The sequence below is a fragment of the Mustelus asterias genome, chromosome 10, assembly GCF_964213995.1.
Source record: "Mustelus asterias chromosome 10, sMusAst1.hap1.1, whole genome shotgun sequence".
In the NCBI taxonomy this organism is placed as follows: Eukaryota; Metazoa; Chordata; class Chondrichthyes; order Carcharhiniformes; family Triakidae; genus Mustelus; species Mustelus asterias.
The window spans coordinates 39,090,080-39,103,420 of record NC_135810.1 but is presented as its reverse complement, the minus strand read 5'-3'; positions in this window follow the sequence as shown (position 1 = coordinate 39,103,420).

Here is a 13,341-nt window from a genome sequence, read left to right as displayed (position 1 = left end):
AATTAGAGACTATTGTGCATTTTGTAGGACAAAACTGTCAGCACAAAAGTACAAAAATCATCAATGAGTCAACAATCCAAAGCCCTGACTTATGGGTCTCAATCCTTCAATCAATGCCTGGGCTTCATCTCGCAAAATTTACATTTATATGGACAATATAATGTTAAAATGTCAAGTTTGTAACATACTCCTGTTGAATTTTAAAATTGTAATATCAGCCTTTTGTGAGAACCATGGACCACTATAGCTGGCAAGTGCTTAACAATGTTGCTGGGATAGTTCTTGTTTGCTATTTTAGCAGGGACATAAACCCATTTAAAACAAAAGGAATACAATTTACATTGAAATAGCAGAGGACTATTGCTCTTCCAACTCATATAGCATGGCTCATTATCCAGTTATTTTCAACCAGTCTACATTTTCTTTCCGTTCCCCTCCTCTGTCATGCACCCTGCACCAATTCCTATATTAAAACCACTGTATGTATGAAAATTATTGATGTTGTTGCTATGTGTTGGCCAGCAATTCCTCGACCTATAATTATGCAATCTTGGAGAGGTACCAATGTTTCTGAGGTTGCCAATAAATAAATGTTGGACAGATGTTCACTATTATTGCTTGTTTTCTTTTGCTGTAGAGTTCGGCAGAACAGAAGCACCAATCAAACTGAGTTTCAGAGCTGTGACAATTATTAGTTCCTGCAACACATTCCCCAACTCTGGCAAAGAAAAGGTAACTCTTACTAAAATAATGAAATAACATAAAACTGATCATTAATGTCCATTGAATGACTCTTTAGTTTTTGTAAAATAGCTGTACAGGAGTCACAAAGTTGGACAATTTGCTTTGGTGTATTTTGTGCTGTATTCCCCCAACACAATTACAATTTAATCTATCATCTATAACATTTTTGTATACAAGCAACATTACTATCTATAAAAAGAAATAAGTCAACTTGACATCTTCCATTGTAATATTTTGCATTGCTTTGGAAATTGACAATTCTATTCATCTAGAAATTGACAAATCTTTTAGTTTGGTTTCCTTAAATTTGATAACTGGATAACAATTCAAAAGTCGTATTCCCAACAGGCAATGGAAATGGGGATTTGGATCTTCTGAAAACCACAGATGCATGTTGTTAGGTAATAAATCAGAAACTCCAAAGTATTTTATGAAGTTAGCCTTTTCCAGATTTTCCTTTTGATTTTGGCATTAGGATGAATGTAAGACGTTTCACTCCTGATATGATTTAAGTGACCCACTAAGAAGCTTTTATCAAAATAAATTTTATTAATCAACACAGTTAGAATATAACAAAAATAATTAGCATAACATTTACCAATTAAAACATGTATACACAACAACGTATAATTCTTAATAATCATCTATCTCTATTGTTCTAATTTCATAGTATCCCCATAGACATAAATCCCTTCTTCAAAGCCAGTGAGCACCAAAAGCTGATATACTTACATGGATGCTAGATTCAGACACACATCTGTCTTCTGACTCTCATACAGCAGAATCTCAAAGATCCACTCCCGAACAGAAGAATCTCAGAGAAAGAAACTTATTTTATGGAAGAATCCAGTCTCCAGCTTCAGAGAGGGGAATAGAGAGGCATTGCTCTTTAACAACTCCATGTAGCATCCAAACAGCAACTGAACTGGTTTTCTCTGTGTAAGCCACCCAGTCACCTGATATTACTGTCAATCAACCCAATCAAGTCCTACTCTGGAAAACACCAGGGGAACACTAAAAACAATAGAACAGCATTAGTCCAGATTAAAACAAACATTTTAGCAATTATACTGCTGCAGTAACAATGTAGGATGCCAGTTATAGACAAAATGGTACCGATAATAAAAAAAACTGCTAAAACAGATCCTGCACAAGAATCATGACAAAATACATTTCTTAAAGGCACAGTATCATCATAAAGTTCACTGGGACACATTATTTCACATGAATGTCCCACATTCCACTTGGAAGGATTGACTTGTGAGAGACTTTCACAAGGCACCTTCCATTTTTTTTTGAGCTTTGGTTTTCTGAAAGGCAGGGGAGGTGGAATTCTATGGCTTGAAATTTGGATTTGTAAAATACCTTTCCAAGCTTCTGCCATTCTTACTTTCCTCACACAACTTTCATCTTTGCTTCAGTACTACTGCCAAGATGTGCTTTCCTATTTCTATGTATGCAGCTGATTAATCACCTTAAAACAAGGAATTTGTATTATTTTGCAATAAAAGCCAGCTAAAAGTAGAAGTCCGCAGGTGCAATTTTACTGGACCCCAGGGAGCATGCTGGGGGGAAAGGGAATGAAATCAAGTGGGAGGGTGGGGCTGGTGTGTACTTTGCCTTTCCACCACCATTAACATTTTAGCAGTAAGGAAGGTGCCAGATGGCCAAAGGGAGGTAGGTGTTGGTGGGCTCCTTCCTGATCGGGCACCCTGAGGCCATGGAAGAGTTCAAAGAGTGGCAAAGGCCACTCCTGTTGAAAGACTCACCCTCTCCTGACTCTCACCAATAACCCCCCAGCACCCACAAGCCCTAACACCCCCCCCCCCCGTCCCCGCACCCCCCCCCCCCCCCCCCACCCTCACCACAGCTGGGACCTGCCTGACAGGCCCAATAAACCCACAAACTCATCTTAATTCTGGCATCTCTTCCACTTGGGGTGGTCCTGGTCGGAGATGTGCAAGGCAAGTTTTTTTACACAGAGGGTGGTGAATGCCTGGAACACGCTGCCTGGGGAGGTAGTGGGAGCAGGTACGATAGCGACATTTAAGGGGTAACTAGACGAATACATGAATAGGATGGGAATGGAAGGATATGGACTCTGTAAGTGCATACGGTTTCAGTTTAGGCATGCATCATGATCGGCGCAGGCTTGGAGGGCCAAAGGGCCTGTTCCTGTGCTATACTTTTCTTTGTTCTTTGTTCTTTGTTGCAAATCTCAGGGAATTTTACCAATTGGCCTGAAGCCGTAATAAGACAGGCTTGAAGGAAACAAGGCAACAGAATTCATGCAAATGCATTGTCATAGGACATTATTGAAGAATCCTGGTTGGGACACCATCACAGTAAGAGTTTTAACAACACCAGGTTAAAGTCCAACAGGTTTATTTGGCAGCAAATGCCATTAGCTTTCGGAGCACTGCTCCTTCATCAGATGGAGTGGAAATCTGCTCTCAAACAGGGCACAGAGGCACAAAATCAAGTTACAGCATACTGATTAGAATGCGAATCTCTACAACCAACCAGGTCTTAAAGATACAGACAATGTGAGTGAAGAGCGCATTAAGCACAGGTTAAAGAGATGTGTATTGTCTCCAGACAGGGCAGCCAGTGAGACACCATCAAGCAGGCTTCCAGTCTGGAGTATGTTAACAGTAAGTCTATTAACGACCAGAATTCTCTGACCTTGCTTGCGGCTGGGAGTATCTGGTCCCACTGCTGTGAGCAGAGATTTGGGTGAGTGCCAAATTCTCCGTTCTCACTGGTAGCTGTAGTGGGGCATGTGAGACTGAAGAATTCTGGCCAACAACTCATGATTATTAAAAATATTTACAGCATAATGTATGGATATGGAGTTAACCCTATTCTAGGTCTTAAGCCAATGTGTCCATCATCAGACTGAGCCTGGCTCTGGGTCAGCTATCTTCTCACATCACTACATGGGAGGTACTTTACTTAGTCACACATTAACCCTTTATGTAGCAGACATTTCTACTGCATCTCCCTGCAAGTCTTTATCCCATGGAAATAGAATTACTTTAGTATACTTCCAAGTCTTAGACTGTTGTAAGTCTTGTTCTTGTTCAACCTTACAGCTGCACCCTTCATGTAATTCTATTATTATAGCTATTACTGTATTAGCATTAGCAACATTCTCACTCTGGCATTTCTCCCCTTCAATTCCTTGAAATTAGAGGTTCAGGTGGTCTGGAAAGTTTATAGCCCTTGTGCATCTTGTTGGCCATTCTATCAGGAGAATGATCTGCTTTGGTATTGTTGGTTCTTGTTGGCTTAGAGATTGGATTGGTGTTTGAGTATAGCTTCATTGGAAGTCAAGGCTGTTCTCTGGTACACTGCCACCGGGGGTGCAATGGTAATCCTATGTGTGGTAGGTTGGTCTATCATTGGTGACTTTCTAGGACTGGAAATGATGATGGGCAAATGTGCTCCACAAAAATAAAAGGAAAATCACATTTAAAATTAGAGTTTGAATGCTCTTTAGTGTTTGAGCACTCAGGACCATGGTGTTCTGGCCAAGTGATGACTGTGGCGTCTTGGCATCTTCCACAGGCTGGATAAGATCGAGGGCTGTACAGGCATCTCTGTTCAGAGGAGGGAAAGGCTGATTATGGATGACATACATTAGCTGAAAGATTTGTTTGCCACCATACCTCAGTGGTTCAAGGATCATGCTGAGGACTGGGAGTTGGACTCCCCCGGTCCACACAGTAGAACGTCTGTCATTTGAATCCAATGACCTTGGAGCCATGGTTCCTCGTCTGACAGGACTGTCATACGACACCAAAATCTAATTAAAATTTGTTAGATGACTGTTTACCAGGTACCAGAAGAACCACATCCTTTGATGTCCCCCAAGAAGTATGGTTGTGTACCTTTCGGATGTCTGTATGATTCTGGCATTTCAAATTCCGCAGTTTATCAAAATGTCCACCTCTGTTGCATTGGAAGTACTAAGCAGTAATTGCAAGACACTGCTGTGGTGAACCATTGTTGGTTACTACCAGGAGTGCTGAGCCACGGTTTGGCCAGCACTATGAGTCTGTAGATATGTTACTGTTGGGGTTAGGTTTGGGCTGTTCTACCTGTTAATATAGTCCTATGGTACACTCCAGTTGGCTCCGCCTTCCGGGAGAGGTATAAAGGTCACTGCTCTGCCTGGTGACCCTTTAGTCTGGGATTGTATATTGTATATAGTAGCTCCGTTATTGTTGGTAATAAAAGCCTTTATTTCCCGGGTACATCCTGCCTCCCGTGTGATTTATCGCGCATCAATTTTATTACCAACAAAATTGTTTTTTGACAAAAACAAAAGAAAACCATGGAGCAAATGCTGAAACCCGAACGGCTTACGTTGGATCCACGTGCGGCGGGAGCGTCGAACACTTTCGACCACTGGTTGAAGTGTTTCCAAGATTACCTCGACGCCTCCACAGCGGTTCAAAATGACGCCGACAGACTGCGGGTCCTCCACGCGAGGGTAAGCGACACTGTATACTTAGCGATCCGTGAGGCCCAAGACTACAAAGGGGCCATCGAGCTTCTCAAAAAGCGATACAACAAACCGTCGAATGAGATCCATGCTCGACACCTTCTAGCCACTCGTCGGCGGCAGCCCGGCGAAACGACGGAACAGTACCTGTGTGAACTTCAGCAGCTAGCCAGAGCCTGCAACTGCAAGCCAGTGTCGGCAGCCCAGTACATGAGCGACCTAGTTCGAGATGAGTTCGTGGCGGGAATCGGCTCGTCGTACATTCGCCTTCGACTGCTAGAGCAAGGTAACCTCGACCTCACTAAAACTGTAGAGTTAGCTGACGCTCTAGAAACGGCCTCCAAACGTCTGGAGACGTACCCCGACGACCGCGTGGGGACATTGTGGCAGGGGCAGCCGCAGACTCCACTTTATTCAGCGGTTTCGAAAAACTGCGCGATTGCGTTTCCAGCCTCGGACCTGACGACGGCAGCAGCTCCAGGAGGCCCACGGTGTTACTTCTGTGGGGGGGTGAAACACCCTTGGCAGCGATGTCCAGCTAAAGCGGTATTGTGCTCCGCCTGTGGCAAGAAGGGGCATTATTCCAAAGTCTGCAGGACCAAACCACCCTCCAAACATAGCAGTGCGGCGTGTGATTCCCCGGAGCCGGTCTCCTAGTCTTCTGCGTCTTCGAGGTCTTCCACCACGTGCGATTCCAGAGCGTCGCCATTCCTAACGACGGAGTCGCAAGACACGTGCGACCTGCAGGGGCCGCCATTTTTGGCGCCATCGACCACGTGCGACCTATGGGGGAAGCCATTTTGGTTGGCACCGACCGCAAATGACCAGCAGCGGCCGTCATCAACCAGCTCAGCTGCCTGCAGTTGCACCCACGATCCAACGGTGGCGTCAATCATCCTGGACCAGGCCAAGCCTCACAGACTCGACAAGTCCATGATGGACATACAGGTAAACGGACGCCAGATTTATTGTTTGTTTGACAGTGGGAGTACGGAGAGCTTCATTCACCCTGACACCGTGAAGCGGTGCGGTCTCCGGATTCGCACTGTCAAGCAGACAATTTCGATTGCCTCAAGGGCACGGTTTACGAGAGCTTCAGGCTCCTTGTGTTACCGCACCTTTGCGCGCCGATACTCCTAGGACTAGATTTTATGGCCCACCTGAAGAGTGTAACCCTGCAGTACGATGGTCCAATCCCTCCGCTTTCAGTGGGAGCACTGCAGCCTCTAAATTGCCCAAAGCGCTCCACATGTAGCCTCTCGACGCTCAGGATTACCCCACCCTCCCTATTCCAGAATCTTGTGCCAGGCTGCAAGCCCAGTGCAACAAAGAGCAGGCGTTACAGCGCTGAGGATCGGATCTTCATTCGATCTGAAGTTCAGCGGCTCCTCAAGGAGGGGATCATCCAACCTAGCGCTAGTCCATGGAGAGCGCAAGTAGTGGTGGTTAAGAATGGGAACAAACCCCGGATGGTCATAGAATATAGTCAGACCATTAACAGATACACGCAGCTGGATGCGTATCCCCTCCCGCGCATATCTGACATGGTCAATCAGATTGCGCAGTACCGGGTATTCTCCACCATTGACTTGAAGTCTGCTTATCACCAGCTCCCCATTCGCCCAGAGGACCAAAAATACACGGCCTTTGAGGCGGATGGTCGTCTGTACCATTTTTTAAGGGTTCCCTTTGGTGTCACGAATGGGGTCTAGTCTTCCAGCGTGCTATGGACCGAATGGTGGACCAGAACGGGCTGCGGGCTACCTTCCCGTACCTGGATAATGTCACCATTTGCGGCCATGACCAGCAGGACCACGATGCCAACCTTCTTAGGTTCTTACACACTGTATCTCGCCTGAATCTGACCTACAACAGGGAGAAGTGTGTGTTTCGCAAGCGCCGCCTAGCTATCCTCAGATACGTGGTGGAAAACGGGGTCCTCGGCCCTGATCCAAACCGTATGCGTCCCCTCCTCGAACTTCCCCTGCCCACTAGCATAAAAGCACTGAGAAGATGCTTAGGCTTCTTCTCATACTATGCACAGTGGGTTCCCAATTACGCGGACAAAGCCCGTCTGCTCATCAAGTCTACCTCCTTTCCCCTAACAACAGAGGCTCGCTTAGCCTTTGCAGGAATAAAAGCCGACATCGCGAAAGCCACGATGCACGCTATTGATGAGTCCATCCCCTTCCAGGTGGAGAGTGATGCATCTGATTTCGCCCTGGCCGCCACACTTAACCAGGCGGGCAGGCCCGTCGCCTTTTTTTCTCGCACCCTCCAAGGCCCTGAAATTCGGCATTCTGCGGTGGAAAAGGAGGCCCAGGCCATTGTGGAGGCCGTTCGGCATTGGCGTCATTACTTGGCGGGAAAACGGTTCACTCTGCTCACGGACCAGCAGTCCATGGCGTTCATGTTCAACAACACGTTACGGGGTAAGATCAAGAATGATAAAATCTTGAGGTGGAGAATCGAACTCTCCACCTACAATTATGACATCATGTACCGTCCAGGGAAGCTCAACGAGCCCTCGGACGCCCTTTCGGGTGGAACATGCGCTAGTGTGCAGGAGAATCGATTACAGGCTCTCCACAATGACCTCTGCCATCTGGGGGTCACTCGGCTCTTCCATTTTATAAAGGCCCGGAATCTACCCTACTCGGTGGAGGATGTCAGGTCCATAACTCGAAGCTGCCAGGTATGTGCTGAATGCAAACCGCACTTCTACCGACCTGACAGGGCACACCTCATTAAGGCCACTCGTCCTTTTGAAAGACTGAGTGTGGACTTCAAGGGCCCCCTTCCCTCGACAGATCGGAACGTGTACTTCCTCAATGTGATTGACGATTCCCTTTTGTCATTCCCTGTTCTGATATGACCGCTGCCACGGTTATCAAAGCATTACGGGATCTTTTCACTCTGTTCGGTTACCCCTGTTATATCCACAGTGATAGGGGCTCGTCGTTCATGAGCGACGACTTGAGGCAATACCTGCTCTTAAATGGGATTGCCTCGAGTAGAACCACGAGCTACAATCCGAGGGGTAACGGGCAGGTTGAACGAGAGAATACTACAGTCTGGAAGGCTGTCTTACTGGCGTTGAGGTCTAAAGGTCTTCCAGTCTCCCGTTGGCAAGAGGTACTCCCTGATGCGCTCCATTCCATCCGCTCACTCCTGTGTACGGCAACCAACGCTACTCTTCATGAGAGAATGTTTTCATTCCCTAGGAAGTCTTCCTCTGGGACCTCATTACCGTCTTGGTTGACGTACTCAGGACCTGTCCTCCTGCGGCGGCATGTTAGGACCCGCAAGTCCGACCCTTTGGTTGAACAGGTCCATCTCCTCCACGCCAACCCTCAATATGCCTATGTGGCATATCCTGACGGGCGAGAGGACACGGTCTCGATTCGAGTTCTGGCGCCTGCAGGGGGCTTGGAAACCCCAGTCACTCCCACACCCCCAGTTAGGGACCCCCCGACCATTATCTCTCCTCCTGACACGGCGCGGGCAGTATCGGGACCACCACTTAACCCTCTTACTCCCGTGTACAGCTTGCCTGAGTCCAGGAGATTGTCGCCACCTCGAGGCGTGCTCGAGTCCAGCGGATTGTCACCACCTCATGGTCTACCGGCCCGTGAGGAACTGGAGGAGCTACTGGACACCGCCTAGGAGAGAAGGTCACCGCGATTGCCTGAACCGGCGTCATCGCCAGTGTTGAGGAGGTCGCAGAGACGGTGCGGTCCCCCAAAACGATTGAACTTATAGACAGATGAACAGTTGTTCTGTTTTTTTTTTGTGCCCCGCCGGCCTTTGTTTTTAAAGGAGGGGTGAATGTGGTGAACCATTGTTGGTTACCACCAGGAGTGCTGAGCCATGGTTTGGCCAGCACTATGAGTCTGTAGATATGTTACTGTTGGGGTTAGGGTTGGGCTGTTCTACCTGTTAATATAGTCCTATGGTACACTCCAGTTGGCTCCGCCTTCCGGGAGAGGTATAAAGGTCACTGCTCTGCCTGGTGACCCTTTAGTCTGGGATTGTATATTGTATATAGTAGCTCCGTTATTGTTGGTAATAAAAGCCTTTATTTCCCGGGTACATCCAGCCTCCCGTGTGATTTATCGCGCATCAACTGCTATCTCCTGTGAAGGCACTTAACATTGCAGCACTGGCAAGGTTGCTCTGCTGGTTCAAGGGTTACTTTCCTTGACTATGTTTTTGTATTTTAATATGGGCGGCACGGTGGCACAGTGGTTAGCACTGCTGCCTCACAGTGCCAGGGACCTGGATTCGATTCCTGGCCTTGGGTCACTGTCTGTGTGGAGTTTGACATTCTCCCCGTGTCTACGTGAGTTTCCTCCAAGTGCTCTGGTTTGCTCCCACAGTCCAAAGATGTGCAGGTTAGGTTGATTGGCCATAGTAAATTGCCCCTTAGTGTCGGGGGGATAGTTAAGGTAAATGCATGAGATTATGGGGATCGGGCCTGGGTGGGATTGTAGTCAGTGCAGACTCGATGGGCCGAATGGCCTCCTTCTGCACTGTATGATTCTATGGTAGAAAGGGAGTTGGTTATGTCCCATGAAATGCTTTCTCCCTTGAGAATGATACTGTGTTATTCACAATGCTCAAAGTCCAACTAGTTGGATAGCCTTGTTGAGGTAAGGTCATCTTTTGCTTGTAGGAGGTTAGAGAGTGAATCATCTGCAACATTGACCTTGAATCTGTCTTGGATGAAAACTGCCTCATTCACATCCATTTGCTATCCTGTAAAGATTGTTAATGAAGGAATTGACAGGGGTTCAGGGGGCTAGAACCTTATTAGATTTAGCTCACTCCAGAATTTATTGGATCTCAAGTTGAAATAGACATTGAAAGATTTCAAGACATCATCAACAGCATGTTGTACAATGAAGTTATCTGCTATTGACCTGAGTAAAGAAACGTACTAACTTGCTCTGCTTCTGATTTTAGATCTGTGGCAACACCATGGGCCCGATTTTACCATCAGGTTGCGCCCGTTTTTGGGCATGAAAACTTGGTAAAGTCAGGCATGAGGCGGGTAGTGCGATCCGCGCCCACCTCCGCGCCAGTTCCCCTTTACCAAGGCCCAAAAATGGCCGCAATCGGGACCGCACCCGAAACGGGCGCGAAGGCCATTTAAATTGCATTTGCCTGCATTTAAATTGACTTAATGAGCTGCACGCCCAACCTTACCAGCACTTCCCCCTTTACCACCGCATTCGCCCATCCAGAATCGGCGTGAAACAGACATGCTCCACAAAAGTCCGATTCGGGTGCTCCAACTAGTGAGGAGGTAAGTGCCGAGCATCCGGCGGCTCTCTGCTTGAGATCGGTGGGGGGGGCGGGGGGAGGGGGGGCGCGGGGAGGTGGGTCCAACGGCTCTCTGCTTGAGATTGATGGAGGGATCCGCTGCCACTCTGCCTGTGATCAGTGAGGGGGAAGGGGGGGTTTCGCTGCCACTCTGCCTGAGATCAGCGAGGGGGAAGGGGGCAGGGGCCCGCGATCGGTCTGGGTGGTAGAGGGGGTGGGGGGATGGGGGGATAAGGGGGTCAGTAATGTTGTGGAGATGGGGCAATGTCTGTGGGGGCCAGGGAGAGGCATTATCCGGCCTGGGAGGGATGTGGCAGGGGAGCCGCATTTTATCACTTGTTTTCTGCGCATGCGCAGTTGGATGCGCCCATCGGAGCTGCAGGATTTCAGGCGCGTTAAGCCCTGTCCACAGGCTTCTGCAGCGTGATTCGAAATTGCTGATATTTTTTCAGGCAGAGTGTGTATGAGGGCGCCTAAGAACCAGTCTAAAAGTCGGATCTGAAACACTCCCAGTTTCAAGTCCGCCCCTTTGTAATCAAAATGGTAAGATAGGGCCCTATACCTTAAAAATCTTCTCCTCCAAAGACGGTCGCCGGAATTCTACCACCCCACCCACCATGGGAATCGGAGGGACAATGGGACCGTCTATTAGCTTTGGGCGGGACTTTCCGGTCTCAGGTCTCAAGGTCCCACCTTGTCTGTCTAGTCTGGGACATTAGTGAATGATGTGGAGATGCCGGCGTTGGACTGGGGTAAATACAGTAAGAAGTCTCACAACACCAAGTTAAAGTCCAACAGGTTTATTTGGTAGCAAAACATTAGTGAATCCCAGTGGAGCTGGTAGTATGGAATTCGGATCCATTTTTGAAGATTTTGAAAAGTGTGGGTAGAGCTGTAAGAGATGACAGGCTTCCGACGTGACATCACCAATTACAGCTGAATAAAGGTACTTTGCAGTATTTTGCGGGCTTTTCAAATGGTGGCAGCACACCTCTGCCTGAAGAAGAAGGGACTGCAATAACAGTGTAGCTTGGCTGGCTGCCGGCTGAATGAATTTGACGGTATCATGTTACAAGTCAGAGCTTTAGGAGAAGAACTGCCGCTGACTTGCTGTTTCCAAAACCTGGATGGCTGAGAGGTACTCAGACAGAAAAAATGAATTATTAAAGGATTTTTTTCTCTTGCTGAATTTGGGAGCCACATGCTGAGACTGAGTCTGGATTCAAGTTTCGTGATGAGTTTAAATGACACTTCTGACTGATTGACTGAAAAGTTGTTTCTCAGGGCTAGCTGATCTAGAATTTTAAAAATCCTATCTCACTCTTGCAGGCTGCCAGTGCTGCTTTTTGATGCTGGATTTCCAAGGATGATGCTATAGAGTCTTGTGGTGTCAAAATATGGGGAGATCATGGGATTGTGGCGTTGACATAGAGAATCAGCCATGATCATATTGAATGGCGAAACAGGCTCAAAGGGTTAATTGAGTATTCCTGCTCCAGTTTTCTATGTTTGTATTTTGCTTGAATAATACTTCTATATTTCTTAAATGCCTCCAAGTTCTTATGTCTCTGGAATTTTTTCTTTTGAGTGAATTTTCTCAGCATCTGTAACTTCAGCTGGGAATTAGGTCCAGTACAGAATCTGTTGAAGGTGTCCTTTATCTTAGTATCTCAGCATTGTTATGAAGTTAGGGGGTTTTAATCCCGAAGCTGCCACCATGAAGAACCCTGCCTCAGACTCCATGTGTGAGACTTTACCATCTTGCCGTAAATGTCGATCAGTGTGGGAGTCAGGAAAATAGTGTACCGAAGAGGAGGTGCTAGAGGTCATAAAATGCATACAGGTAGATAAATCCCCAGGACCTGATCAAGGTCCCAGGACCTGGGCAGCATGGTGGCACAGTGGTTAACACTGCTGCCTCACAGCGTCAGGGACTCAGGTTTGATTCCCGGCTTGGGTCACTGCCTATGTGGAGTTTACATCTTCCCCCCATGTCTGCATCGGTTTCCTCTGGGTGCTCCGGTTTCTTCCCACAGTCCAAAGATGTGCAGGGTAGGTGAATTGGCCATGCTAAATTCTCCCTCAGTGAACCCGAACAAGCGCCGGAGTGTGGCGACTAGGGCATTTTGACAGTAACTTCATTACAGTGTCAGTGTAAGTCTACTTGTGACTAATAAATAAACTTTAACTTTAAAAATTTTCATAACCTCCGAATATATTACACTGCTTCCTACATTTTATAACAAGTCCTATTTAATAAACTATTTTCTGTTTCACTAACTATACAACTTCATCACTGAAAAGCAAATAAACAAATCATTGTGAATATGTGCAATTGATGTGATTAAATCTGACATTTTGCTTCTTAAGCTACATTTATAAATCAGGTTTAGTAACTTCCTGTAGTCTTCCTGATCTCTTTATTAGTTTTGGTGAGAGTCATAGAATCCCTACAATGCAGAAGGAGGCCATTCAATCCATCGAGTCTGCACTGCCTCTCCGACAGAGCATCTTGCCCAGGCCCTATCCCCGTAACCCCACATATTTATCCCACTAATTCCCCTAACCTATACATCTTGGGCCACAAATTCAGCATGGCTCATCCACCAAATCTGCACATCTTTGGACTGAGGGAGGAAACCAGAGCACTCAGAGGAAACCCACGCAGACGCAGGAGAATATGCAAACTCACCCAAGGCCTGAATTGAACCCAAGTCCTTGGCACTGTGAGGCTGCAGTGCTAACCACTGTGCCACCGTGCC